At 46.7% G+C, this 26,299-nt stretch overlaps 20 non-coding genes across 20 annotated transcripts; all 20 read left to right on the forward strand.

Moving 5' to 3' along the window:
- Positions 1-961: 961 nt before the first annotated feature.
- On the forward strand, positions 962-1,152 carry LOC142261100 (U2 spliceosomal RNA). Its single transcript, XR_012728856.1, has one exon. It is a non-coding gene; the product is annotated as a U2 spliceosomal RNA (small nuclear RNA).
- A 1,117-nt stretch (positions 1,153-2,269) lies between these two features.
- On the forward strand, positions 2,270-2,461 carry LOC142261293 (U2 spliceosomal RNA). The gene has a single exon (XR_012729031.1). It is a non-coding gene; the product is annotated as a U2 spliceosomal RNA (small nuclear RNA).
- A 1,119-nt stretch (positions 2,462-3,580) lies between these two features.
- LOC142261101 (U2 spliceosomal RNA) lies at positions 3,581-3,771 on the forward strand. Its single transcript, XR_012728857.1, has one exon. It is a non-coding gene; the product is annotated as a U2 spliceosomal RNA (small nuclear RNA).
- A 1,117-nt stretch (positions 3,772-4,888) lies between these two features.
- LOC142261102 (U2 spliceosomal RNA) lies at positions 4,889-5,079 on the forward strand. The gene has a single exon (XR_012728858.1). It is a non-coding gene; the product is annotated as a U2 spliceosomal RNA (small nuclear RNA).
- A 1,117-nt stretch (positions 5,080-6,196) lies between these two features.
- On the forward strand, positions 6,197-6,387 carry LOC142261103 (U2 spliceosomal RNA). Its single transcript, XR_012728859.1, has one exon. It is a non-coding gene; the product is annotated as a U2 spliceosomal RNA (small nuclear RNA).
- Positions 6,388-7,505: 1,118 nt separating this feature from the next.
- LOC142261104 (U2 spliceosomal RNA) lies at positions 7,506-7,696 on the forward strand. The gene has a single exon (XR_012728860.1). It is a non-coding gene; the product is annotated as a U2 spliceosomal RNA (small nuclear RNA).
- A 1,117-nt stretch (positions 7,697-8,813) lies between these two features.
- On the forward strand, positions 8,814-9,004 carry LOC142261105 (U2 spliceosomal RNA). The gene has a single exon (XR_012728861.1). It is a non-coding gene; the product is annotated as a U2 spliceosomal RNA (small nuclear RNA).
- A 1,117-nt stretch (positions 9,005-10,121) lies between these two features.
- LOC142261283 (U2 spliceosomal RNA) lies at positions 10,122-10,312 on the forward strand. The gene has a single exon (XR_012729022.1). It is a non-coding gene; the product is annotated as a U2 spliceosomal RNA (small nuclear RNA).
- Positions 10,313-11,429: 1,117 nt separating this feature from the next.
- On the forward strand, positions 11,430-11,620 carry LOC142261106 (U2 spliceosomal RNA). Its single transcript, XR_012728862.1, has one exon. It is a non-coding gene; the product is annotated as a U2 spliceosomal RNA (small nuclear RNA).
- Positions 11,621-12,737: 1,117 nt separating this feature from the next.
- LOC142261107 (U2 spliceosomal RNA) lies at positions 12,738-12,928 on the forward strand. The gene has a single exon (XR_012728863.1). It is a non-coding gene; the product is annotated as a U2 spliceosomal RNA (small nuclear RNA).
- A 1,117-nt stretch (positions 12,929-14,045) lies between these two features.
- Positions 14,046-14,236, forward strand: LOC142261109 (U2 spliceosomal RNA). The gene has a single exon (XR_012728865.1). It is a non-coding gene; the product is annotated as a U2 spliceosomal RNA (small nuclear RNA).
- A 1,117-nt stretch (positions 14,237-15,353) lies between these two features.
- On the forward strand, positions 15,354-15,544 carry LOC142261111 (U2 spliceosomal RNA). Its single transcript, XR_012728866.1, has one exon. It is a non-coding gene; the product is annotated as a U2 spliceosomal RNA (small nuclear RNA).
- A 1,117-nt stretch (positions 15,545-16,661) lies between these two features.
- LOC142261286 (U2 spliceosomal RNA) lies at positions 16,662-16,852 on the forward strand. The gene has a single exon (XR_012729025.1). It is a non-coding gene; the product is annotated as a U2 spliceosomal RNA (small nuclear RNA).
- Positions 16,853-17,969: 1,117 nt separating this feature from the next.
- Positions 17,970-18,160, forward strand: LOC142261112 (U2 spliceosomal RNA). Its single transcript, XR_012728867.1, has one exon. It is a non-coding gene; the product is annotated as a U2 spliceosomal RNA (small nuclear RNA).
- A 1,117-nt stretch (positions 18,161-19,277) lies between these two features.
- LOC142261284 (U2 spliceosomal RNA) lies at positions 19,278-19,468 on the forward strand. The gene has a single exon (XR_012729023.1). It is a non-coding gene; the product is annotated as a U2 spliceosomal RNA (small nuclear RNA).
- Positions 19,469-20,585: 1,117 nt separating this feature from the next.
- Positions 20,586-20,776, forward strand: LOC142261113 (U2 spliceosomal RNA). Its single transcript, XR_012728868.1, has one exon. It is a non-coding gene; the product is annotated as a U2 spliceosomal RNA (small nuclear RNA).
- A 1,117-nt stretch (positions 20,777-21,893) lies between these two features.
- Positions 21,894-22,084, forward strand: LOC142261114 (U2 spliceosomal RNA). The gene has a single exon (XR_012728869.1). It is a non-coding gene; the product is annotated as a U2 spliceosomal RNA (small nuclear RNA).
- Positions 22,085-23,201: 1,117 nt separating this feature from the next.
- Positions 23,202-23,392, forward strand: LOC142261115 (U2 spliceosomal RNA). The gene has a single exon (XR_012728870.1). It is a non-coding gene; the product is annotated as a U2 spliceosomal RNA (small nuclear RNA).
- Positions 23,393-24,509: 1,117 nt separating this feature from the next.
- Positions 24,510-24,700, forward strand: LOC142261116 (U2 spliceosomal RNA). The gene has a single exon (XR_012728871.1). It is a non-coding gene; the product is annotated as a U2 spliceosomal RNA (small nuclear RNA).
- A 1,117-nt stretch (positions 24,701-25,817) lies between these two features.
- LOC142261117 (U2 spliceosomal RNA) lies at positions 25,818-26,008 on the forward strand. The gene has a single exon (XR_012728872.1). It is a non-coding gene; the product is annotated as a U2 spliceosomal RNA (small nuclear RNA).
- The last annotated feature ends 291 nt before the right edge of the window (positions 26,009-26,299 follow it).

Below are 26,299 nucleotides of genomic sequence, written 5' to 3' on the forward strand. Positions count from 1 at the left end.
CCGTGCAGTATCTTGTTGTCAGTCTAATCTAGATCATGTGTAATTGAATGGAATAGATCCCTTTTGGACAAAGTGGAGTCAGATGCTGCAGTGACCACAGGTGTGAGAGGATCTACAATTGGCATCTGGTGTTATCTCTCTGCTTCCACTCCAAATAAAGTTACCTGTTGTTACCTGAACGTCAAATACTAAGAATGGGCGGCCTATGAAAGAATTAGTACTTTCATTAAGTATACTAAACCGGCTAATTGGGAATAGACAAACTGTAAAAAGCCCTCTGAGAAAGCCCCTCTCTAACCTTTGTTAGTAAGCTTTTCTGTAGCCTGCCTGTTGATGTATTTTCGGTTTGAACAGTGCACAACATGAAGAGACGGAACACTGGCGGCTTGTCACAATGCCCCCCGATGACATCACAATAGCGCTGCTGCCTAGAAAACAAGCTGCGCAGAAGAAGTTGTTCTTTGGGTGGGAGGGTGGGCTAGTGGAAGGAGGGGGCAATCTCTTTTTTTCCCGGGTGGTAGGGGGATGACAGGAGAAGGGAAGCGGGTGGTGAGAAAGGTACAGAGGGCAGGGTTTGGGGGCTGGGAAGGAAAGGGAAAAGATTAGGGTTTGGGGATGATGAAAGGGCTTTCTACGGGTAAGGATGGCAAAGGGTGGCAGTGACGGAAAGTCAGGCAACCTGTCCTGTCCGTCTTTTTGTATCGTGAATTGGAAAGACTGCAAGGGGGAGGGGAGTTGCTTGCGCCCTAAAGGAGGAGTTATTCAGATTCATTGCAGTGGGCGGCGGCTGCAAAACGCACCATTCTTCTTGTTTTTGCTCTGCAAAGCAGCCTTTTCAAGGGTTGGCTTGGGTGACAAAATGTCTTGTGTAGGCGTGGGTTTGTCTCCCTCTCGCTCTCTCTCCCTAAGATGTGTCCGGCATAGGCCAGGGTGCCACTCGAGGCCCAAACCAATTCTGGTTATCGCTTCTCGGCCTTTTGGCTAAGATCAAGTGTAGTATCTGTTCTTATCAGTTTAATATCTGATACGTCCCCTATCTGGGGACCATATATTAAATGGATTTTTAGAACAGGGAGATGGAAAAAGAGCTTGCTCTGTCCACTCCACGCATTGACCTGGTATTGCAGTACCTCCAGGAACGGTGCACCCCTTCTTAACCCAGTTTCCAAAAGCAGAACTCGATTCACCTGATTCATATTAGCCCGATTAGCGAATTGAAATGAATTTTTATCTAACACACTTTTTACTTGCTTTATTCATCCAAATAGCAAACTCATCACCACTCAACTTCACCAACTCTGCTATGTCCCGTGCAGTATCTTGTTGTCAGTCTAATCTAGATCATGTGTAATTGAATGGAATAGATCCCTTTTGGACAAAGTGGAGTCAGATGCTGCAGTGACCACAGGTGTGAGAGGATCTACAATTGGCATCTGGTGTTATCTCTCTGCTTCCACTCCAAATAAAGTTACCTGTTGTTACCTGAACGTCAAATACTAAGAATGGGCGGCCTATGAAAGAATTAGTACTTTCATTAAGTATACTAAACCGGCTAATTGGGAATAGACAAACTGTAAAAAGCCCTCTGAGAAAGCCCCTCTCTAACCTTTGTTAGTAAGCTTTTCTGTAGCCTGCCTGTTGATGTATTTTCGGTTTGAACAGTGCACAACATGAAGAGACGGAACACTGGCGGCTTGTCACAATGCCCCCCGATGACATCACAATAGCGCTGCTGCCTAGAAAACAAGCTGCGCAGAAGAAGTTGTTCTTTGGGTGGGAGGGTGGGCTAGTGGAAGGAGGGGGCAATCTCTTTTTTTCCCGGGTGGTAGGGGGATGACAGGAGAAGGGAAGCGGGTGGTGAGAAAGGTACAGAGGGCAGGGTTTGGGGGCTGGGAAGGAAAGGGAAAAGATTAGGGTTTGGGGATGATGAAAGGGCTTTCTACGGGTAAGGATGGCAAAGGGTGGCAGTGACGGAAAGTCAGGCAACCTGTCCTGTCCGTCTTTTTGTATCGTGAATTGGAAAGACTGCAAGGGGGAGGGGAGTTGCTTGCGCCCTAAAGGAGGAGTTATTCAGATTCATTGCAGTGGGCGGCGGCTGCAAAACGCACCATTCTTCTTGTTTTTGCTCTGCAAAGCAGCCTTTTCAAGGGTTGGCTTGGGTGACAAAATGTCTTGTGTAGGCGTGGGTTTGTCTCCCTCTCGCTCTCTCTCCCTAAGATGTGTCCGGCATAGGCCAGGGTGCCACTCGAGGCCCAAACCAATTCTGGTTATCGCTTCTCGGCCTTTTGGCTAAGATCAAGTGTAGTATCTGTTCTTATCAGTTTAATATCTGATACGTCCCCTATCTGGGGACCATATATTAAATGGATTTTTAGAACAGGGAGATGGAAAAAGAGCTTGCTCTGTCCACTCCACGCATTGACCTGGTATTGCAGTACCTCCAGGAACGGTTGCACCCCTTCTTAACCCAGTTTCCAAAAGCAGAACTCGATTCACCTGATTCATATTAGCCCGATTAGCGAATTGAAATGAATTTTTATCTAACACACTTTTTACTTGCTTTATTCATCCAAATAGCAAACTCATCACCACTCAACTTCACCAACTCTGCTATGTCCCGTGCAGTATCTTGTTGTCAGTCTAATCTAGATCATGTGTAATTGAATGGAATAGATCCCTTTTGGACAAAGTGGAGTCAGATGCTGCAGTGACCACAGGTGTGAGAGGATCTACAATTGGCATCTGGTGTTATCTCTCTGCTTCCACTCCAAATAAAGTTACCTGTTGTTACCTGAACGTCAAATACTAAGAATGGGCGGCCTATGAAAGAATTAGTACTTTCATTAAGTATACTAAACCGGCTAATTGGGAATAGACAAACCTGTAAAAAGCCCTCTGAGAAAGCCCCTCTCTAACCTTTGTTAGTAAGCTTTTCTGTAGCCTGCCTGTTGATGTATTTTTCGGTTTGAACAGTGCACAACATGAAGAGACGGAACACTGGCGGCTTGTCACAATGCCCCCCGATGACATCACAATAGCGCTGCTGCCTAGAAAACAAGCTGCGCAGAAGAAGTTGTTCTTTGGGTGGGAGGGTGGGCTAGTGGAAGGAGGGGGCAATCTCTTTTTTTCCCGGGTGGTAGGGGGATGACAGGAGAAGGGAAGCGGGTGGTGAGAAAGGTACAGAGGGCAGGGTTTGGGGGCTGGAAAGGAAAGGGAAAAGATTAGGGTTTGGGGATGATAAAAGGGCTTTCTACGGGTAAGGATGGCAAAGGGTGGCAGTGACGGAAAGTCAGGCAACCTGTCCTGTCCGTCTTTTTGTATCGTGAATTGGAAAGACTGCAAGGGGGAGGGGAGTTGCTTGCGCCCTAAAGGAGGAGTTATTCAGATTCATTGCAGTGGGCGGCGGCTGCAAAACGCACCATTCTTCTTGTTTTTGCTCTGCAAAGCAGCCTTTTCAAGGGTTGGCTTGGGTGACAAAATGTCTTGTGTAGGCGTGGGTTTGTCTCCCTCTCGCTCTCTCTCCCTAAGATGTGTCCGGCATAGGCCAGGGTGCCACTCGAGGCCCAAACCAATTCTGGTTATCGCTTCTCGGCCTTTTGGCTAAGATCAAGTGTAGTATCTGTTCTTATCAGTTTAATATCTGATACGTCCCCTATCTGGGGACCATATATTAAATGGATTTTTAGAACAGGGAGATGGAAAAAGAGCTTGCTCTGTCCACTCCACGCATTGACCTGGTATTGCAGTACCTCCAGGAACGGTGCACCCCTTCTTAACCCAGTTTCCAAAAGCAGAACTCGATTCACCTGATTCATATTAGCCCGATTAGCGAATTGAAATGAATTTTTATCTAACACACTTTTTACTTGCTTTATTCATCCAAATAGCAAACTCATCACCACTCAACTTCACCAACTCTGCTATGTCCCGTGCAGTATCTTGTTGTCAGTCTAATCTAGATCATGTGTAATTGAATGGAATAGATCCCTTTTGGACAAAGTGGAGTCAGATGCTGCAGTGACCACAGGTGTGAGAGGATCTACAATTGGCATCTGGTGTTATCTCTCTGCTTCCACTCCAAATAAAGTTACCTGTTGTTACCTGAACGTCAAATACTAAGAATGGGCGGCCTATGAAAGAATTAGTACTTTCATTAAGTATACTAAACCGGCTAATTGGGAATAGACAAACTGTAAAAAGCCCTCTGAGAAAGCCCCTCTCTAACCTTTGTTAGTAAGCTTTTCTGTAGCCTGCCTGTTGATGTATTTTCGGTTTGAACAGTTCACAACATGAAGAGACGGAACACTGGCGGCTTGTCACAATGCCCCCCGATGACATCACAATAGCGCTGCTGCCTAGAAAACAAGCTGCGCAGAAGAAGTTGTTCTTTGGGTGGGAGGGTGGGCTAGTGGAAGGAGGGGGCAATCTCTTTTTTTCCCGGGTGGTAGGGGGATGACAGGAGAAGGGAAGCGGGTGGTGAGAAAGGTACAGAGGGCAGGGTTTGGGGGCTGGGAAGGAAAGGGAAAAGATTAGGGTTTGGGGATGATGAAAGGGCTTTCTACGGGTAAGGATGGCAAAGGGTGGCAGTGACGGAAAGTCAGGCAACCTGTCCTGTCCGTCTTTTTGTATCGTGAATTGGAAAGACTGCAAGGGGGAGGGGAGTTGCTTGCGCCCTAAAGGAGGAGTTATTCAGATTCATTGCAGTGGGCGGCGGCTGCAAAACGCACCATTCTTCTTGTTTTTGCTCTGCAAAGCAGCCTTTTCAAGGGTTGGCTTGGGTGACAAAATGTCTTGTGTAGGCGTGGGTTTGTCTCCCTCTCGCTCTCTCTCCCTAAGATGTGTCCGGCATAGGCCAGGGTGCCACTCGAGGCCCAAACCAATTCTGGTTATCGCTTCTCGGCCTTTTGGCTAAGATCAAGTGTAGTATCTGTTCTTATCAGTTTAATATCTGATACGTCCCCTATCTGGGGACCATATATTAAATGGATTTTTAGAACAGGGAGATGGAAAAAGAGCTTGCTCTGTCCACTCCACGCATTGACCTGGTATTGCAGTACCTCCAGGAACGGTGCACCCCTTCTTAACCCAGTTTCCAAAAGCAGAACTCGATTCACCTGATTCATATTAGCCCGATTAGCGAATTGAAATGAATTTTTATCTAACACACTTTTTACTTGCTTTATTCATCCAAATAGCAAACTCATCACCACTCAACTTCACCAACTCTGCTATGTCCCGTGCAGTATCTTGTTGTCAGTCTAATCTAGATCATGTGTAATTGAATGGAATAGATCCCTTTTGGACAAAGTGGAGTCAGATGCTGCAGTGACCACAGGTGTGAGAGGATCTACAATTGGCATCTGGTGTTATCTCTCTGCTTCCACTCCAAATAAAGTTACCTGTTGTTACCTGAACGTCAAATACTAAGAATGGGCGGCCTATGAAAGAATTAGTACTTTCATTAAGTATACTAAACCGGCTAATTGGGAATAGACAAACTGTAAAAAGCCCTCTGAGAAAGCCCCTCTCTAACCTTTGTTAGTAAGCTTTTCTGTAGCCTGCCTGTTGATGTATTTTCGGTTTGAACAGTGCACAACATGAAGAGACGGAACACTGGCGGCTTGTCACAATGCCCCCCGATGACATCACAATAGCGCTGCTGCCTAGAAAACAAGCTGCGCAGAAGAAGTTGTTCTTTGGGTGGGAGGGTGGGCTAGTGGAAGGAGGGGGCAATCTCTTTTTTTCCCGGGTGGTAGGGGGATGACAGGAGAAGGGAAGCGGGTGGTGAGAAAGGTACAGAGGGCAGGGTTTGGGGGCTGGGAAGGAAAGGGAAAAGATTAGGGTTTGGGGATGATGAAAGGGCTTTCTACGGGTAAGGATGGCAAAGGGTGGCAGTGACGGAAAGTCAGGCAACCTGTCCTGTCCGTCTTTTTGTATCGTGAATTGGAAAGACTGCAAGGGGGAGGGGAGTTGCTTGCGCCCTAAAGGAGGAGTTATTCAGATTCATTGCAGTGGGCGGCGGCTGCAAAACGCACCATTCTTCTTGTTTTTGCTCTGCAAAGCAGCCTTTTCAAGGGTTGGCTTGGGTGACAAAATGTCTTGTGTAGGCGTGGGTTTGTCTCCCTCTCGCTCTCTCTCCCTAAGATGTGTCCGGCATAGGCCAGGGTGCCACTCGAGGCCCAAACCAATTCTGGTTATCGCTTCTCGGCCTTTTGGCTAAGATCAAGTGTAGTATCTGTTCTTATCAGTTTAATATCTGATACGTCCCCTATCTGGGGACCATATATTAAATGGATTTTTAGAACAGGGAGATGGAAAAAGAGCTTGCTCTGTCCACTCCACGCATTGACCTGGTATTGCAGTACCTCCAGGAACGGTGCACCCCTTCTTAACCCAGTTTCCAAAAGCAGAACTCGATTCACCTGATTCATATTAGCCCGATTAGCGAATTGAAATGAATTTTTATCTAACACACTTTTTACTTGCTTTATTCATCCAAATAGCAAACTCATCACCACTCAACTTCACCAACTCTGCTATGTCCCGTGCAGTATCTTGTTGTCAGTCTAATCTAGATCATGTGTAATTGAATGGAATAGATCCCTTTTGGACAAAGTGGAGTCAGATGCTGCAGTGACCACAGGTGTGAGAGGATCTACAATTGGCATCTGGTGTTATCTCTCTGCTTCCACTCCAAATAAAGTTACCTGTTGTTACCTGAACGTCAAATACTAAGAATGGGCGGCCTATGAAAGAATTAGTACTTTCATTAAGTATACTAAACCGGCTAATTGGGAATAGACAAACTGTAAAAAGCCCTCTGAGAAAGCCCCTCTCTAACCTTTGTTAGTAAGCTTTTCTGTAGCCTGCCTGTTGATGTATTTTCGGTTTGAACAGTGCACAACATGAAGAGACGGAACACTGGCGGCTTGTCACAATGCCCCCCCGATGACATCACAATAGCGCTGCTGCCTAGAAAACAAGCTGCGCAGAAGAAGTTGTTCTTTGGGTGGGAGGGTGGGCTAGTGGAAGGAGGGGGCAATCTCTTTTTTTCCCGGGTGGTAGGGGGATGACAGGAGAAGGGAAGCGGGTGGTGAGAAAGGTACAGAGGGCAGGGTTTGGGGGCTGGGAAGGAAAGGGAAAAGATTAGGGTTTGGGGATGATGAAAGGGCTTTCTACGGGTAAGGATGGCAAAGGGTGGCAGTGACGGAAAGTCAGGCAACCTGTCCTGTCCGTCTTTTTGTATCGTGAATTGGAAAGACTGCAAGGGGGAGGGGAGTTGCTTGCGCCCTAAAGGAGGAGTTATTCAGATTCATTGCAGTGGGCGGCGGCTGCAAAACGCACCATTCTTCTTGTTTTTGCTCTGCAAAGCAGCCTTTTCAAGGGTTGGCTTGGGTGACAAAATGTCTTGTGTAGGCGTGGGTTTGTCTCCCTCTCGCTCTCTCTCCCTAAGATGTGTCCGGCATAGGCCAGGGTGCCACTCGAGGCCCAAACCAATTCTGGTTATCGCTTCTCGGCCTTTTGGCTAAGATCAAGTGTAGTATCTGTTCTTATCAGTTTAATATCTGATACGTCCCCTATCTGGGGACCATATATTAAATGGATTTTTAGAACAGGGAGATGGAAAAAGAGCTTGCTCTGTCCACTCCACGCATTGACCTGGTATTGCAGTACCTCCAGGAACGGTGCACCCCTTCTTAACCCAGTTTCCAAAAGCAGAACTCGATTCACCTGATTCATATTAGCCCGATTAGCGAATTGAAATGAATTTTTATCTAACACACTTTTTACTTGCTTTATTCATCCAAATAGCAAACTCATCACCACTCAACTTCACCAACTCTGCTATGTCCCGTGCAGTATCTTGTTGTCAGTCTAATCTAGATCATGTGTAATTGAATGGAATAGATCCCTTTTGGACAAAGTGGAGTCAGATGCTGCAGTGACCACAGGTGTGAGAGGATCTACAATTGGCATCTGGTGTTATCTCTCTGCTTCCACTCCAAATAAAGTTACCTGTTGTTACCTGAACGTCAAATACTAAGAATGGGCGGCCTATGAAAGAATTAGTACTTTCATTAAGTATACTAAACCGGCTAATTGGGAATAGACAAACTGTAAAAAGCCCTCTGAGAAAGCCCCTCTCTAACCTTTGTTAGTAAGCTTTTCTGTAGCCTGCCTGTTGATGTATTTTCGGTTTGAACAGTGCACAACATGAAGAGACGGAACACTGGCGGCTTGTCACAATGCCCCCCGATGACATCACAATAGCGCTGCTGCCTAGAAAACAAGCTGCGCAGAAGAAGTTGTTCTTTGGGTGGGAGGGTGGGCTAGTGGAAGGAGGGGGCAATCTCTTTTTTTCCCGGGTGGTAGGGGGATGACAGGAGAAGGGAAGCGGGTGGTGAGAAAGGTACAGAGGGCAGGGTTTGGGGGCTGGGAAGGAAAGGGAAAAGATTAGGGTTTGGGGATGATGAAAGGGCTTTCTACGGGTAAGGATGGCAAAGGGTGGCAGTGACGGAAAGTCAGGCAACCTGTCCTGTCCGTCTTTTTGTATCGTGAATTGGAAAGACTGCAAGGGGGAGGGGAGTTGCTTGCGCCCTAAAGGAGGAGTTATTCAGATTCATTGCAGTGGGCGGCGGCTGCAAAACGCACCATTCTTCTTGTTTTTGCTCTGCAAAGCAGCCTTTTCAAGGGTTGGCTTGGGTGACAAAATGTCTTGTGTAGGCGTGGGTTTGTCTCCCTCTCGCTCTCTCTCCCTAAGATGTGTCCGGCATAGGCCAGGGTGCCACTCGAGGCCCAAACCAATTCTGGTTATCGCTTCTCGGCCTTTTGGCTAAGATCAAGTGTAGTATCTGTTCTTATCAGTTTAATATCTGATACGTCCCCTATCTGGGGACCATATATTAAATGGATTTTTAGAACAGGGAGATGGAAAAAGAGCTTGCTCTGTCCACTCCACGCATTGACCTGGTATTGCAGTACCTCCAGGAACGGTGCACCCCTTCTTAACCCAGTTTCCAAAAGCAGAACTCGATTCACCTGATTCATATTAGCCCGATTAGCGAATTGAAATGAATTTTTATCTAACACACTTTTTACTTGCTTTATTCATCCAAATAGCAAACTCATCACCACTCAACTTCACCAACTCTGCTATGTCCCGTGCAGTATCTTGTTGTCAGTCTAATCTAGATCATGTGTAATTGAATGGAATAGATCCCTTTTGGACAAAGTGGAGTCAGATGCTGCAGTGACCACAGGTGTGAGAGGATCTACAATTGGCATCTGGTGTTATCTCTCTGCTTCCACTCCAAATAAAGTTACCTGTTGTTACCTGAACGTCAAATACTAAGAATGGGCGGCCTATGAAAGAATTAGTACTTTCATTAAGTATACTAAACCGGCTAATTGGGAATAGACAAACTGTAAAAAGCCCTCTGAGAAAGCCCCTCTCTAACCTTTGTTAGTAAGCTTTTCTGTAGCCTGCCTGTTGATGTATTTTCGGTTTGAACAGTGCACAACATGAAGAGACGGAACACTGGCGGCTTGTCACAATGCCCCCCGATGACATCACAATAGCGCTGCTGCCTAGAAAACAAGCTGCGCAGAAGAAGTTGTTCTTTGGGTGGGAGGGTGGGCTAGTGGAAGGAGGGGGCAATCTCTTTTTTTCCCGGGTGGTAGGGGGATGACAGGAGAAGGGAAGCGGGTGGTGAGAAAGGTACAGAGGGCAGGGTTTGGGGGCTGGGAAGGAAAGGGAAAAGATTAGGGTTTGGGGATGATGAAAGGGCTTTCTACGGGTAAGGATGGCAAAGGGTGGCAGTGACGGAAAGTCAGGCAACCTGTCCTGTCCGTCTTTTTGTATCGTGAATTGGAAAGACTGCAAGGGGGAGGGGAGTTGCTTGCGCCCTAAAGGAGGAGTTATTCAGATTCATTGCAGTGGGCGGCGGCTGCAAAACGCACCATTCTTCTTGTTTTTGCTCTGCAAAGCAGCCTTTTCAAGGGTTGGCTTGGGTGACAAAATGTCTTGTGTAGGCGTGGGTTTGTCTCCCTCTCGCTCTCTCTCCCTAAGATGTGTCCGGCATAGGCCAGGGTGCCACTCGAGGCCCAAACCAATTCTGGTTATCGCTTCTCGGCCTTTTGGCTAAGATCAAGTGTAGTATCTGTTCTTATCAGTTTAATATCTGATACGTCCCCCATCTGGGGACCATATATTAAATGGATTTTTAGAACAGGGAGATGGAAAAAGAGCTTGCTCTGTCCACTCCACGCATTGACCTGGTATTGCAGTACCTCCAGGAACGGTGCACCCCTTCTTAACCCAGTTTCCAAAAGCAGAACTCGATTCACCTGATTCATATTAGCCCGATTAGCGAATTGAAATGAATTTTTATCTAACACACTTTTTACTTGCTTTATTCATCCAAATAGCAAACTCATCACCACTCAACTTCACCAACTCTGCTATGTCCCGTGCAGTATCTTGTTGTCAGTCTAATCTAGATCATGTGTAATTGAATGGAATAGATCCCTTTTGGACAAAGTGGAGTCAGATGCTGCAGTGACCACAGGTGTGAGAGGATCTACAATTGGCATCTGGTGTTATCTCTCTGCTTCCACTCCAAATAAAGTTACCTGTTGTTACCTGAACGTCAAATACTAAGAATGGGCGGCCTATGAAAGAATTAGTACTTTCATTAAGTATACTAAACCGGCTAATTGGGAATAGACAAACTGTAAAAAGCCCTCTGAGAAAGCCCCTCTCTAACCTTTGTTAGTAAGCTTTTCTGTAGCCTGCCTGTTGATGTATTTTCGGTTTGAACAGTGCACAACATGAAGAGACGGAACACTGGCGGCTTGTCACAATGCCCCCCGATGACATCACAATAGCGCTGCTGCCTAGAAAACAAGCTGCGCAGAAGAAGTTGTTCTTTGGGTGGGAGGGTGGGCTAGTGGAAGGAGGGGGCAATCTCTTTTTTTCCCGGGTGGTAGGGGGATGACAGGAGAAGGGAAGCGGGTGGTGAGAAAGGTACAGAGGGCAGGGTTTGGGGGCTGGGAAGGAAAGGGAAAAGATTAGGGTTTGGGGATGATGAAAGGGCTTTCTACGGGTAAGGATGGCAAAGGGTGGCAGTGACGGAAAGTCAGGCAACCTGTCCTGTCCGTCTTTTTGTATCGTGAATTGGAAAGACTGCAAGGGGGAGGGGAGTTGCTTGCGCCCTAAAGGAGGAGTTATTCAGATTCATTGCAGTGGGCGGCGGCTGCAAAACGCACCATTCTTCTTGTTTTTGCTCTGCAAAGCAGCCTTTTCAAGGGTTGGCTTGGGTGACAAAATGTCTTGTGTAGGCGTGGGTTTGTCTCCCTCTCGCTCTCTCTCCCTAAGATGTGTCCGGCATAGGCCAGGGTGCCACTCGAGGCCCAAACCAATTCTGGTTATCGCTTCTCGGCCTTTTGGCTAAGATCAAGTGTAGTATCTGTTCTTATCAGTTTAATATCTGATACGTCCCCTATCTGGGGACCATATATTAAATGGATTTTTAGAACAGGGAGATGGAAAAAGAGCTTGCTCTGTCCACTCCACGCATTGACCTGGTATTGCAGTACCTCCAGGAACGGTGCACCCCTTCTTAACCCAGTTTCCAAAAGCAGAACTCGATTCACCTGATTCATATTAGCCCGATTAGCGAATTGAAATGAATTTTTATCTAACACACTTTTTACTTGCTTTATTCATCCAAATAGCAAACTCATCACCACTCAACTTCACCAACTCTGCTATGTCCCGTGCAGTATCTTGTTGTCAGTCTAATCTAGATCATGTGTAATTGAATGGAATAGATCCCTTTTGGACAAAGTGGAGTCAGATGCTGCAGTGACCACAGGTGTGAGAGGATCTACAATTGGCATCTGGTGTTATCTCTCTGCTTCCACTCCAAATAAAGTTACCTGTTGTTACCTGAACGTCAAATACTAAGAATGGGCGGCCTATGAAAGAATTAGTACTTTCATTAAGTATACTAAACCGGCTAATTGGGAATAGACAAACTGTAAAAAGCCCTCTGAGAAAGCCCCTCTCTAACCTTTGTTAGTAAGCTTTTCTGTAGCCTGCCTGTTGATGTATTTTCGGTTTGAACAGTGCACAACATGAAGAGACGGAACACTGGCGGCTTGTCACAATGCCCCCCGATGACATCACAATAGCGCTGCTGCCTAGAAAACAAGCTGCGCAGAAGAAGTTGTTCTTTGGGTGGGAGGGTGGGCTAGTGGAAGGAGGGGGCAATCTCTTTTTTTCCCGGGTGGTAGGGGGATGACAGGAGAAGGGAAGCGGGTGGTGAGAAAGGTACAGAGGGCAGGGTTTGGGGGCTGGGAAGGAAAGGGAAAAGATTAGGGTTTGGGGATGATGAAAGGGCTTTCTACGGGTAAGGATGGCAAAGGGTGGCAGTGACGGAAAGTCAGGCAACCTGTCCTGTCCGTCTTTTTGTATCGTGAATTGGAAAGACTGCAAGGGGGAGGGGAGTTGCTTGCGCCCTAAAGGAGGAGTTATTCAGATTCATTGCAGTGGGCGGCGGCTGCAAAACGCACCATTCCTCTTGTTTTTGCTCTGCAAAGCAGCCTTTTCAAGGGTTGGCTTGGGTGACAAAATGTCTTGTGTAGGCGTGGGTTTGTCTCCCTCTCGCTCTCTCTCCCTAAGATGTGTCCGGCATAGGCCAGGGTGCCACTCGAGGCCCAAACCAATTCTGGTTATCGCTTCTCGGCCTTTTGGCTAAGATCAAGTGTAGTATCTGTTCTTATCAGTTTAATATCTGATACGTCCCCTATCTGGGGACCATATATTAAATGGATTTTTAGAACAGGGAGATGGAAAAAGAGCTTGCTCTGTCCACTCCACGCATTGACCTGGTATTGCAGTACCTCCAGGAACGGTGCACCCCTTCTTAACCCAGTTTCCAAAAGCAGAACTCGATTCACCTGATTCATATTAGCCCGATTAGCGAATTGAAATGAATTTTTATCTAACACACTTTTTACTTGCTTTATTCATCCAAATAGCAAACTCATCACCACTCAACTTCACCAACTCTGCTATGTCCCGTGCAGTATCTTGTTGTCAGTCTAATCTAGATCATGTGTAATTGAATGGAATAGATCCCTTTTGGACAAAGTGGAGTCAGATGCTGCAGTGACCACAGGTGTGAGAGGATCTACAATTGGCATCTGGTGTTATCTCTCTGCTTCCACTCCAAATAAAGTTACCTGTTGTTACCTGAACGTCAAATACTAAGAATGGGCGGCCTATGAAAGAATTAGTACTTTCATTAAGTATACTAAACCGGCTAATTGGGAATAGACAAACTGTAAAAAGCCCTCTGAGAAAGCCCCTCTCTAACCTTTGTTAGTAAGCTTTTCTGTAGCCTGCCTGTTGATGTATTTTCGGTTTGAACAGTGCACAACATGAAGAGACGGAACACTGGCGGCTTGTCACAATGCCCCCCGATGACATCACAATAGCGCTGCTGCCTAGAAAACAAGCTGCGCAGAAGAAGTTGTTCTTTGGGAGGGAGGGTGGGCTAGTGGAAGGAGGGGGCAATCTCTTTTTTTCCCGGGTGGTAGGGGGATGACAGGAGAAGGGAAGCGGGTGGTGAGAAAGGTACAGAGGGCAGGGTTTGGGGGCTGGGAAGGAAAGGGAAAAGATTAGGGTTTGGGGATGATGAAAGGGCTTTCTACGGGTAAGGATGGCAAAGGGTGGCAGTGACGGAAAGTCAGGCAACCTGTCCTGTCCGTCTTTTTGTATCGTGAATTGGAAAGACTGCAAGGGGGAGGGGAGTTGCTTGCGCCCTAAAGGAGGAGTTATTCAGATTCATTGCAGTGGGCGGCGGCTGCAAAACGCACCATTCTTCTTGTTTTTGCTCTGCAAAGCAGCCTTTTCAAGGGTTGGCTTGGGTGACAAAATGTCTTGTGTAGGCGTGGGTTTGTCTCCCTCTCGCTCTCTCTCCCTAAGATGTGTCCGGCATAGGCCAGGGTGCCACTCGAGGCCCAAACCAATTCTGGTTATCGCTTCTCGGCCTTTTGGCTAAGATCAAGTGTAGTATCTGTTCTTATCAGTTTAATATCTGATACGTCCCCTATCTGGGGACCATATATTAAATGGATTTTTAGAACAGGGAGATGGAAAAAGAGCTTGCTCTGTCCACTCCACGCATTGACCTGGTATTGCAGTACCTCCAGGAACGGTGCACCCCTTCTTAACCCAGTTTCCAAAAGCAGAACTCGATTCACCTGATTCATATTAGCCCGATTAGCGAATTGAAATGAATTTTTATCTAACACACTTTTTACTTGCTTTATTCATCCAAATAGCAAACTCATCACCACTCAACTTCACCAACTCTGCTATGTCCCGTGCAGTATCTTGTTGTCAGTCTAATCTAGATCATGTGTAATTGAATGGAATAGATCCCTTTTGGACAAAGTGGAGTCAGATGCTGCAGTGACCACAGGTGTGAGAGGATCTACAATTGGCATCTGGTGTTATCTCTCTGCTTCCACTCCAAATAAAGTTACCTGTTGTTACCTGAATGTCAAATACTAAGAATGGGCGGCCTATGAAAGAATTAGTACTTTCATTAAGTATACTAAACCGGCTAATTGGGAATAGACAAACTGTAAAAAGCCCTCTGAGAAAGCCCCTCTCTAACCTTTGTTAGTAAGCTTTTCTGTAGCCTGCCTGTTGATGTATTTTCGGTTTGAACAGTGCACAACATGAAGAGACGGAACACTGGCGGCTTGTCACAATGCCCCCCGATGACATCACAATAGCGCTGCTGCCTAGAAAACAAGCTGCGCAGAAGAAGTTGTTCTTTGGGTGGGAGGGTGGGCTAGTGGAAGGAGGGGGCAATCTCTTTTTTTCCCGGGTGGTAGGGGGATGACAGGAGAAGGGAAGCGGGTGGTGAGAAAGGTACAGAGGGCAGGGTTTGGGGGCTGGGAAGGAAAGGGAAAAGATTAGGGTTTGGGGATGATGAAAGGGCTTTCTACGGGTAAGGATGGCAAAGGGTGGCAGTGACGGAAAGTCAGGCAACCTGTCCTGTCCGTCTTTTTGTATCGTGAATTGGAAAGACTGCAAGGGGGAGGGGAGTTGCTTGCGCCCTAAAGGAGGAGTTATTCAGATTCATTGCAGTGGGCGGCGGCTGCAAAACGCACCATTCTTCTTGTTTTTGCTCTGCAAAGCAGCCTTTTCAAGGGTTGGCTTGGGTGACAAAATGTCTTGTGTAGGCGTGGGTTTGTCTCCCTCTCGCTCTCTCTCCCTAAGATGTGTCCGGCATAGGCCAGGGTGCCACTCGAGGCCCAAACCAATTCTGGTTATCGCTTCTCGGCCTTTTGGCTAAGATCAAGTGTAGTATCTGTTCTTATCAGTTTAATATCTGATACGTCCCCTATCTGGGGACCATATATTAAATGGATTTTTAGAACAGGGAGATGGAAAAAGAGCTTGCTCTGTCCACTCCACGCATTGACCTGGTATTGCAGTACCTCCAGGAACGGTGCACCCCTTCTTAACCCAGTTTCCAAAAGCAGAACTCGATTCACCTGATTCATATTAGCCCGATTAGCGAATTGAAATGAATTTTTATCTAACACACTTTTTACTTGCTTTATTCATCCAAATAGCAAACTCATCACCACTCAACTTCACCAACTCTGCTATGTCCCGTGCAGTATCTTGTTGTCAGTCTAATCTAGATCATGTGTAATTGAATGGAATAGATCCCTTTTGGACAAAGTGGAGTCAGATGCTGCAGTGACCACAGGTGTGAGAGGATCTACAATTGGCATCTGGTGTTATCTCTCTGCTTCCACTCCAAATAAAGTTACCTGTTGTTACCTGAACGTCAAATACTAAGAATGGGCGGCCTATGAAAGAATTAGTACTTTCATTAAGTATACTAAACCGGCTAATTGGGAATAGACAAACTGTAAAAAGCCCTCTGAGAAAGCCCCTCTCTAACCTTTGTTAGTAAGCTTTTCTGTAGCCTGCCTGTTGATGTATTTTCGGTTTGAACAGTGCACAACATGAAGAGACGGAACACTGGCGGCTTGTCACAATGCCCCCCGATGACATCACAATAGCGCTGCTGCCTAGAAAACAAGCTGCGCAGAAGAAGTTGTTCTTTGGGTGGGAGGGTGGGCTAGTGGAAGGAGGGGGCAATCTCTTTTTTTCCCGGGTGGTAGGGGGATGACAGGAGAAGGGAAGCGGGTGGTGAGAAAGGTACAGAGGGCAGGGTTTGGGGGCTGGGAAGGAAAGGGAAAAGATTAGGGTTTGGGGATGATGAAAGGGCTTTCTACGGGTAAGGATGGCAAAGGGTGGCAGTGACGGAAAGTCAGGCAACCTGTCCTGTCCGTCTTTTTGTATCGTGAATTGGAAAGACTGCAAGGGGGAGGGGAGTTGCTTGCGCCCTAAAGGAGGAGTTATTCAGATTCATTGCAGTGGGCGGCGGCTGCAAAACGCACCATTCTTCTTGTTTTTGCTCTGCAAAGCAGCCTTTTCAAGGGTTGGCTTGGGTGACAAAATGTCTTGTGTAGGCGTGGGTTTGTCTCCCTCTCGCTCTCTCTCCCTAAGATGTGTCCGGCATAGGCCAGGGTGCCACTCGAGGCCCAAACCAATTCTGGTTATCGCTTCTCGGCCTTTTGGCTAAGATCAAGTGTAGTATCTGTTCTTATCAGTTTAATATCTGATACGTCCCCTATCTGGGGACCATATATTAAATGGATTTTTAGAACAGGGAGATGGAAAAAGAGCTTGCTCTGTCCACTCCACGCATTGACCTGGTATTGCAGTACCTCCAGAAACGGTGCACCCCTTCTTAACCCAGTTTCCAAAAGCAGAACTCGATTCACCTGATTCATATTAGCCCGATTAGCGAATTGAAATGAATTTTTATCTAACACACTTTTTACTTGCTTTATTCATCCAAATAGCAAACTCATCACCACTCAACTTCACCAACTCTGCTATGTCCCGTGCAGTATCTTGTTGTCAGTCTAATCTAGATCATGTGTAATTGAATGGAATAGATCCCTTTTGGACAAAGTGGAGTCAGATGCTGCAGTGACCACAGGTGTGAGAGGATCTACAATTGGCATCTGGTGTTATCTCTCTGCTTCCACTCCAAATAAAGTTACCTGTTGTTACCTGAACGTCAAATACTAAGAATGGGCGGCCTATGAAAGAATTAGTACTTTCATTAAGTATACTAAACCGGCTAATTGGGAATAGACAAACTGTAAAAAGCCCTCTGAGAAAGCCCCTCTCTAACCTTTGTTAGTAAGCTTTTCTGTAGCCTGCCTGTTGATGTATTTTCGGTTTGAACAGTGCACAACATGAAGAGACGGAACACTGGCGGCTTGTCACAATGCCCCCCGATGACATCACAATAGCGCTGCTGCCTAGAAAACAAGCTGCGCAGAAGAAGTTGTTCTTTGGGTGGGAGGGTGGGCTAGTGGAAGGAGGGGGCAATCTCTTTTTTTCCCGGGTGGTAGGGGGATGACAGGAGAAGGGAAGCGGGTGGTGAGAAAGGTACAGAGGGCAGGGTTTGGGGGCTGGGAAGGAAAGGGAAAAGATTAGGGTTTGGGGATGATGAAAGGGCTTTCTACGGGTAAGGATGGCAAAGGGTGGCAGTGACGGAAAGTCAGGCAACCTGTCCTGTCCGTCTTTTTGTATCGTGAATTGGAAAGACTGCAAGGGGGAGGGGAGTTGCTTGCGCCCTAAAGGAGGAGTTATTCAGATTCATTGCAGTGGGCGGCGGCTGCAAAACGCACCATTCTTCTTGTTTTTGCTCTGCAAAGCAGCCTTTTCAAGGGTTGGCTTGGGTGACAAAATGTCTTGTGTAGGCGTGGGTTTGTCTCCCTCTCGCTCTCTCTCCCTAAGATGTGTCCGGCATAGGCCAGGGTGCCACTCGAGGCCCAAACCAATTCTGGTTATCGCTTCTCGGCCTTTTGGCTAAGATCAAGTGTAGTATCTGTTCTTATCAGTTTAATATCTGATACGTCCCCTATCTGGGGACCATATATTAAATGGATTTTTAGAACAGGGAGATGGAAAAAGAGCTTGCTCTGTCCACTCCACGCATTGACCTGGTATTGCAGTACCTCCAGGAACGGTGCACCCCTTCTTAACCCAGTTTCCAAAAGCAGAACTCGATTCACCTGATTCATATTAGCCCGATTAGCGAATTGAAATGAATTTTTATCTAACACACTTTTTACTTGCTTTATTCATCCAAATAGCAAACTCATCACCACTCAACTTCACCAACTCTGCTATGTCCCGTGCAGTATCTTGTTGTCAGTCTAATCTAGATCATGTGTAATTGAATGGAATAGATCCCTTTTGGACAAAGTGGAGTCAGATGCTGCAGTGACCACAGGTGTGAGAGGATCTACAATTGGCATCTGGTGTTATCTCTCTGCTTCCACTCCAAATAAAGTTACCTGTTGTTACCTGAACGTCAAATACTAAGAATGGGCGGCCTATGAAAGAATTAGTACTTTCATTAAGTATACTAAACCGGCTAATTGGGAATAGACAAACTGTAAAAAGCCCTCTGAGAAAGCCCCTCTCTAACCTTTGTTAGTAAGCTTTTCTGTAGCCTGCCTGTTGATGTATTTTCGGTTTGAACAGTGCACAACATGAAGAGACGGAACACTGGCGGCTTGTCACAATGCCCCCCGATGACATCACAATAGCGCTGCTGCCTAGAAAACAAGCTGCGCAGAAGAAGTTGTTCTTTGGGTGGGAGGGTGGGCTAGTGGAAGGAGGGGGCAATCTCTTTTTTTCCCGGGTGGTAGGGGGATGACAAGAGAAGGGAAGCGGGTGGTGAGAAAGGTACAGAGGGCAGGGTTTGGGGGCTGGGAAGGAAAGGGAAAAGATTAGGGTTTGGGGATGATGAAAGGGCTTTCTACGGGTAAGGATGGCAAAGGGTGGCAGTGACGGAAAGTCAGGCAACCTGTCCTGTCCGTCTTTTTGTATCATGAATTGGAAAGACTGCAAGGGGGAGGGGAGTTGCTTGCGCCCTAAAGGAGGAGTTATTCAGATTCATTGCAGTGGGCGGCGGCTGCAAAACGCACCATTCTTCTTGTTTTTGCTCTGCAAAGCAGCCTTTTCAAGGGTTGGCTTGGGTGACAAAATGTCTTGTGTAGGCGTGGGTTTGTCTCCCTCTCGCTCTCTCTCCCTAAGATGTGTCCGGCATAGGCCAGGGTGCCACTCGAGGCCCAAACCAATTCTGGTTATCGCTTCTCGGCCTTTTGGCTAAGATCAAGTGTAGTATCTGTTCTTATCAGTTTAATATCTGATACGTCCCCTATCTGGGGACCATATATTAAATGGATTTTTAGAACAGGGAGATGGAAAAAGAGCTTGCTCTGTCCACTCCACGCATTGACCTGGTATTGCAGTACCTCCCGGAACGGTGCACCCCTTTTTAACCCAGTTTCCAAAAGCAGAACTCGATTCACCTGATTCATATTAGCCCGATTAGCGAATTGAAATGAATTTTTATCTAACACACTTTTTACTTGCTTTATTCATCCAAATAGCAAACTCATCACCACTCAACTTCACCAACTCTGCTATGTCCCGTGCAGTATCTTGTTGTCAGTCTAATCTAGATCATGTGTAATTGAATGGAATAGATCCCTTTTGGACAAAGTGGAGTCAGATGCTGCAGTGACCACAGGTGTGAGAGGATCTACAATTGGCATCTGGTGTTATCTCTCTGCTTCCACTCCAAATAAAGTTACCTGTTGTTACCTGAACGTCAAATACTAAGAATGGGCGGCCTATGAAAGAATTAGTACTTTCATTAAGTATACTAAACCGGCTAATTGGGAATAGACAAACTGTAAAAAGCCCTCTGAGAAAGCCCCTCTCTAACCTTTGTTAGTAAGCTTTTCTGTAGCCTGCCTGTTGATGTATTTTCGGTTTGAACAGTGCACAACATGAAGAGACGGAACACTGGCGGCTTGTCACAATGCCCCCCGATGACATCACAATAGCGCTGCTGCCTAGAAAACAAGCTGCGCAGAAGAAGTTGTTCTTTGGGTGGGAGGGTGGGCTAGTGGAAGGAGGGGGCAATCTCTTTTTTTCCCGGGTGGTAGGGGGATGACAGGAGAAGGGAAGCGGGTGGTGAGAAAGGTACAGAGGGCAGGGTTTGGGGGCTGGGAAGGAAAGGGAAAAGATTAGGGTTTGGGGATGATGAAAGGGCTTTCTACGGGTAAGGATGGCAAAGGGTGGCAGTGACGGAAAGTCAGGCAACCTGTCCTGTCCGTCTTTTTGTATCGTGAATTGGAAAGACTGCAAGGGGGAGGGGAGTTGCTTGCGCCCTAAAGGAGGAGTTATTCAGATTCATTGCAGTGGGCGGCGGCTGCAAAACGCACCATTCTTCTTGTTTTTGCTCTGCAAAGCAGCCTTTTCAAGGGTTGGCTTGGGTGACAAAATGTCTTGTGTAGGCGTGGGTTTGTCTCCCTCTCGCTCTCTCTCCCTAAGATGTGTCCGGCATAGGCCAGGGTGCCACTCGAGGCCCAAACCAATTCTGGTTATCGCTTCTCGGCCTTTTGGCTAAGATCAAGTGTAGTATCTGTTCTTATCAGTTTAATATCTGATACGTCCCCTATCTGGGGACCATATATTAAATGGATTTTTAGAACAGGGAGATGGAAAAAGAGCTTGCTCTGTCCACTCCACGCATTGACCTGGTATTGCAGTACCTCCAGGAACGGTGCACCCCTTCTTAACCCAGTTTCCAAAAGCAGAACTCGATTCACCTGATTCATATTAGCCCGATTAGCGAATTGAAATGAATTTTTATCTAACACACTTTTTACTTGCTTTATTCATCCAAATAGCAAACTCATCACCACTCAACTTCACCAACTCTGCTATGTCCCGTGCAGTATCTTGTTGTCAGTCTAATCTAGATCATGTGTAATTGAATGGAATAGATCCCTTTTGGACAAAGTGGAGTCAGATGCTGCAGTGACCACAGGTGTGAGAGGATCTACAATTGGCATCTGGTGTTATCTCTCTGCTTCCACTCCAAATAAAGTTACCTGTTGTTACCTGAACGTCAAATACTAAGAATGGGCGGCCTATGAAAGAATTAGTACTTTCATTAAGTATACTAAACCGGCTAATTGGGAATAGACAAACTGTAAAAAGCCCTCTGAGAAAGCCCCTCTCTAACCTTTGTTAGTAAGCTTTTCTGTAGCCTGCCTGTTGATGTATTTTCGGTTTGAACAGTGCACAACATGAAGAGACGGAACACTGGCGGCTTGTCACAATGCCCCCCGATGACATCACAATAGCGCTGCTGCCTAGAAAACAAGCTGCGCAGAAGAAGTTGTTCTTTGGGTGGGAGGGTGGGCTAGTGGAAGGAGGGGGCAATCTCTTTTTTTCCCGGGTGGTAGGGGGATGACAGGAGAAGGGAAGCGGGTGGTGAGAAAGGTACAGAGGGCAGGGTTTGGGGGCTGGGAAGGAAAGGGAAAAGATTAGGGTTTGGGGATGATGAAAGGGCTTTCTACGGGTAAGGATGGCAAAGGGTGGCAGTGACGGAAAGTCAGGCAACCTGTCCTGTCCGTCTTTTTGTATCGTGAATTGGAAAGACTGCAAGGGGGAGGGGAGTTGCTTGCGCCCTAAAGGAGGAGTTATTCAGATTCATTGCAGTGGGCGGCGGCTGCAAAACGCACCATTCTTCTTGTTTTTGCTCTGCAAAGCAGCCTTTTCAAGGGTTGGCTTGGGTGACAAAATGTCTTGTGTAGGCGTGGGTTTGTCTCCCTCTCGCTCTCTCTCCCTAAGATGTGTCCGGCATAGGCCAGGGTGCCACTCGAGGCCCAAACCAATTCTGGTTATCGCTTCTCGGCCTTTTGGCTAAGATCAAGTGTAGTATCTGTTCTTATCAGTTTAATATCTGATACGTCCCCTATCTGGGGACCATATATTAAATGGATTTTTAGAACAGGGAGATGGAAAAAGAGCTTGCTCTGTCCACTCCACGCATTGACCTGGTATTGCAGTACCTCCAGGAACGGTGCACCCCTTCTTAACCCAGTTTCCAAAAGCAGAACTCGATTCACCTGATTCATATTAGCCCGATTAGCGAATTGAAATGAATTTTTATCTAACACACTTTTTACTTGCTTTATTCATCCAAATAGCAAACTCATCACCACTCAACTTCACCAACTCTGCTATGTCCCGTGCAGTATCTTGTTGTCAGTCTAATCTAGATCATGTGTAATTGAATGGAATAGATCCCTTTTGGACAAAGTGGAGTCAGATGCTGCAGTGACCACAGGTGTGAGAGGATCTACAATTGGCATCTGGTGTTATCTCTCTGCTTCCACTCCAAATAAAGTTACCTGTTGTTACCTGAACGTCAAATACTAAGAATGGGCGGCCTATGAAAGAATTAGTACTTTCATTAAGTATACTAAACCGGCTAATTGGGAATAGACAAACTGTAAAAAGCCCTCTGAGAAAGCCCCTCTCTAACCTTTGTTAGTAAGCTTTTCTGTAGCCTGCCTGTTGATGTATTTTCGGTTTGAACAGTGCACAACATGAAGAGACGGAACACTGGCGGCTTGTCACAATGCCCCCCGATGACATCACAATAGCGCTGCTGCCTAGAAAACAAGCTGCGCAGAAGAAGTTGTTCTTTGGGTGGGAGGGTGGGCTAGTGGAAGGAGGGGGCAATCTCTTTTTTTCCCGGGTGGTAGGGGGATGACAGGAGAAGGGAAGCGGGTGGTGAGAAAGGTACAGAGGGCAGGGTTTGGGGGCTGGGAAGGAAAGGGAAAAGATTAGGGTTTGGGGATGATGAAAGGGCTTTCTACGGGTAAGGATGGCAAAGGGTGGCAGTGACGGAAAGTCAGGCAACCTGTCCTGTCCGTCTTTTTGTATCGTGAATTGGAAAGACTGCAAGGGGGAGGGGAGTTGCTTGCGCCCTAAAGGAGGAGTTATTCAGATTCATTGCAGTGGGCGGCGGCTGCAAAACGCACCATTCTTCTTGTTTTTGCTCTGCAAAGCAGCCTTTTCAAGGGTTGGCTTGGGTGACAAAATGTCTTGTGTAGGCGTGGGTTTGTCTCCATCTCGCTCTCTCTCCCTAAGATGTGTCCGGCATAGGCCAGGGTGCCACTCGAGGCCCAAACCAATTCTGGTTATCGCTTCTCGGCCTTTTGGCTAAGATCAAGTGTAGTATCTGTTCTTATCAGTTTAATATCTGATACGTCCCCTATCTGGGGACCATATATTAAATGGATTTTTAGAACAGGGAGATGGAAAAAGAGCTTGCTCTGTCCACTCCACGCATTGACCTGGTATTGCAGTACCTCCAGGAACGGTGCACCCCTTCTTAACCCAGTTTCCAAAAGCAGAACTCGATTCACCTGATTCATATTAGCCCGATTAGCGAATTGAAATGAATTTTTATCTAACACACTTTTTACTTGCTTTATTCATCCAAATAGCAAACTCATCACCACTCAACTTCACCAACTCTGCTATGTCCCGTGCAGTATCTTGTTGTCAGTCTAATCTAGATCATGTGTAATTGAATGGAATAGATCCCTTTTGGACAAAGTGGAGTCAGATGCTGCAGTGACCACAGGTGTGAGAGGATCTACAATTGGCATCTGGTGTTATCTCTCTGCTTCCACTCCAAATAAAGTTACCTGTTGTTACCTGAACGTCAAATACTAAGAATGGGCGGCCTATGAAAGAATTAGTACTTTCATTAAGTATACTAAACCGGCTAATTGGGAATAGACAAACTGTAAAAAGCCCTCTGAGAAAGCCCCTCTATAACCTTTGTTAGTAAGCTTTTCTGTAGCCTGCCTGTTGATGTATTTTCGGTTTGAACAGTGCACAACATGAAGAGACGGAACACTGGCGGCTTGTCACAATGCCCCCCGATGACATCACAATAGCGCTGCTGCCTAGAAAACAAGCTGCGCAGAAGAAGTTGTTCTTTGGGTGGGAGGGTGGGCTAGTGGAAGGAGGGGGCAATCTCTTTTTTTCCCGGGTGGTAGGGGGATGACAGGAGAAGGGAAGCGGGTGGTGAGAAAGGTACAGAGGGCAGGGTTTGGGGGCTGGGAAGGAAAGGGAAAAGATTAGGGTTTGGGGATGATGAAAGGGCTTTCTACGGGTAAGGATGGCAAAGGGTGGCAGTGACGGAAAGTCAGGCAACCTGTCCTGTCCGTCTTTTTGTATCGTGAATTGGAAAGACTGCAAGGGGGAGGGGAGTTGCTTGCGCCCTAAAGGAGGAGTTATTCAGATTCATTGCAGTGGGCGGCGGCTGCAAAACGCACCATTCTTCTTGTTTTTGCTCTGCAAAGCAGCCTTTTCAAGGGTTGGCTTGGGTGACAAAATGTCTTGTGTAGGCGTGGGTTTGTCTCCCTCTCGCTCTCTCTCCCTAAGATGTGTCCGGCATAGGCCAGGGTGCCACTCGAGGCCCAAACCAATTCTGGTTATCGCTTCTCGGCCTTTTGGCTAAGATCAAGTGTAGTATCTGTTCTTATCAGTTTAATATCTGATACGTCCCCTATCTGGGGACCATATATTAAATGGATTTTTAGAACAGGGAGATGGAAAAAGAGCTTGCTCTGTCCACTCCACGCATTGACCTGGTATTGCAGTACCTCCAGGAACGGTGCACCCCTTCTTAACCCAGTTTCCAAAAGCAGAACTCGATTCACCTGATTCATATTAGCCCGATTAGCGAATTGAAATGAATTTTTATCTAACACACTTTTTACTTGCTTTATTCATCCAAATAGCAAACTCATCACCACTCAACTTCACCAACTCTGCTATGTCCCGTGCAGTATCTTGTTGTCAGTCTAATCTAGATCATGTGTAATTGAATGGAATAGATCCCTTTTGGACAAAGTGGAGTCAGATGCTGCAGTGACCACAGGTGTGAGAGGATCTACAATTGGCATCTGGTGTTATCTCTCTGCTTCCACTCCAAATAAAGTTACCTGTTGTTACCTGAACGTCAAATACTAAGAATGGGCGGCCTATGAAAGAATTAGTACTTTCATTAAGTATACTAAACCGGCTAATTGGGAATAGACAAACTGTAAAAAGCCCTCTGAGAAAGCCCCTCTCTAACCTTTGTTAGTAAGCTTTTCTGTAGCCTGCCTGTTGATGTATTTTCGGTTTGAACAGTGCACAACATGAAGAGACGGAACACTGGCGGCTTGTCACAATGCCCCCCGATGACATCACAATAGCGCTGCTGCCTAGAAAACAAGCTGCGCAGAAGAAGTTGTTCTTTGGGTGGGAGGGTGGGCTAGTGGAAGGAGGGGGCAATCTCTTTTTTTCCCGGGTGGTAGGGGGATGACAGGAGAAGGGAAGCGGGTGGTGAGAAAGGTACAGAGGGCAGGGTTTGGGGGCTGGGAAGGAAAGGGAAAAGATTAGGGTTTGGGGATGATGAAAGGGCTTTCTACGGGTAAGGATGGCAAAGGGTGGCAGTGACGGAAAGTCAGGCAACCTGTCCTGTCCGTCTTTTTGTATCGTGAATTGGAAAGACTGCAAGGGGGAGGGGAGTTGCTTGCGCCCTAAAGGAGGAGTTATTCAGATTCATTGCAGTGGGCGGCGGCTGCAAAACGCACCATTCTTCTTGTTTTTGCTCTGCAAAGCAGCCTTGTCAAGGGTTGGCTTGGGTGACAAAATGTCTTGTGTAGGCGTGGGTTTGTCTCCCTCTCGCTCTCTCTCCCTAAGATGTGTCCGGCATAGGCCAGGGTGCCACTCGAGGCCCAAACCAATTCTGGTTATCGCTTCTCGGCCTTTTGGCTAAGATCAAGTGTAGTATCTGTTCTTATCAGTTTAATATCTGATACGTCCCCTATCTGGGGACCATATATTAAATGGATTTTTAGAACAGGGAGATGGAAAAAGAGCTTGCTCTGTCCACTCCACGCATTGACCTGGTATTGCAGTACCTCCAGGAACGGTGCACCCCTTCTTAAACCAGTTTCCAAAAGCAGAACTCGATTCACCTGATTCATATTAGCCCGATTAGCGAATTGAAATGAATTTTTATCTAACACACTTTTTACTTGCTTTATTCATCCAAATAGCAAACTCATCACCACTCAACTTCACCAACTCTGCTATGTCCCGTGCAGTATCTTGTTGTCAGTCTAATCTAGATCATGTGTAATTGAATGGAATAGATCCCTTTTGGACAAAGTGGAGTCAGATGCTGCAGTGACCACAGGTGTGAGAGGATCTACAATTGGCATCTGGTGTTAT

The sequence above is a fragment of the Anomaloglossus baeobatrachus genome, unplaced genomic scaffold (genome assembly GCF_048569485.1).
Source record: "Anomaloglossus baeobatrachus isolate aAnoBae1 unplaced genomic scaffold, aAnoBae1.hap1 Scaffold_213, whole genome shotgun sequence".
Classification (NCBI taxonomy): Eukaryota; Metazoa; Chordata; class Amphibia; order Anura; family Aromobatidae; genus Anomaloglossus; species Anomaloglossus baeobatrachus.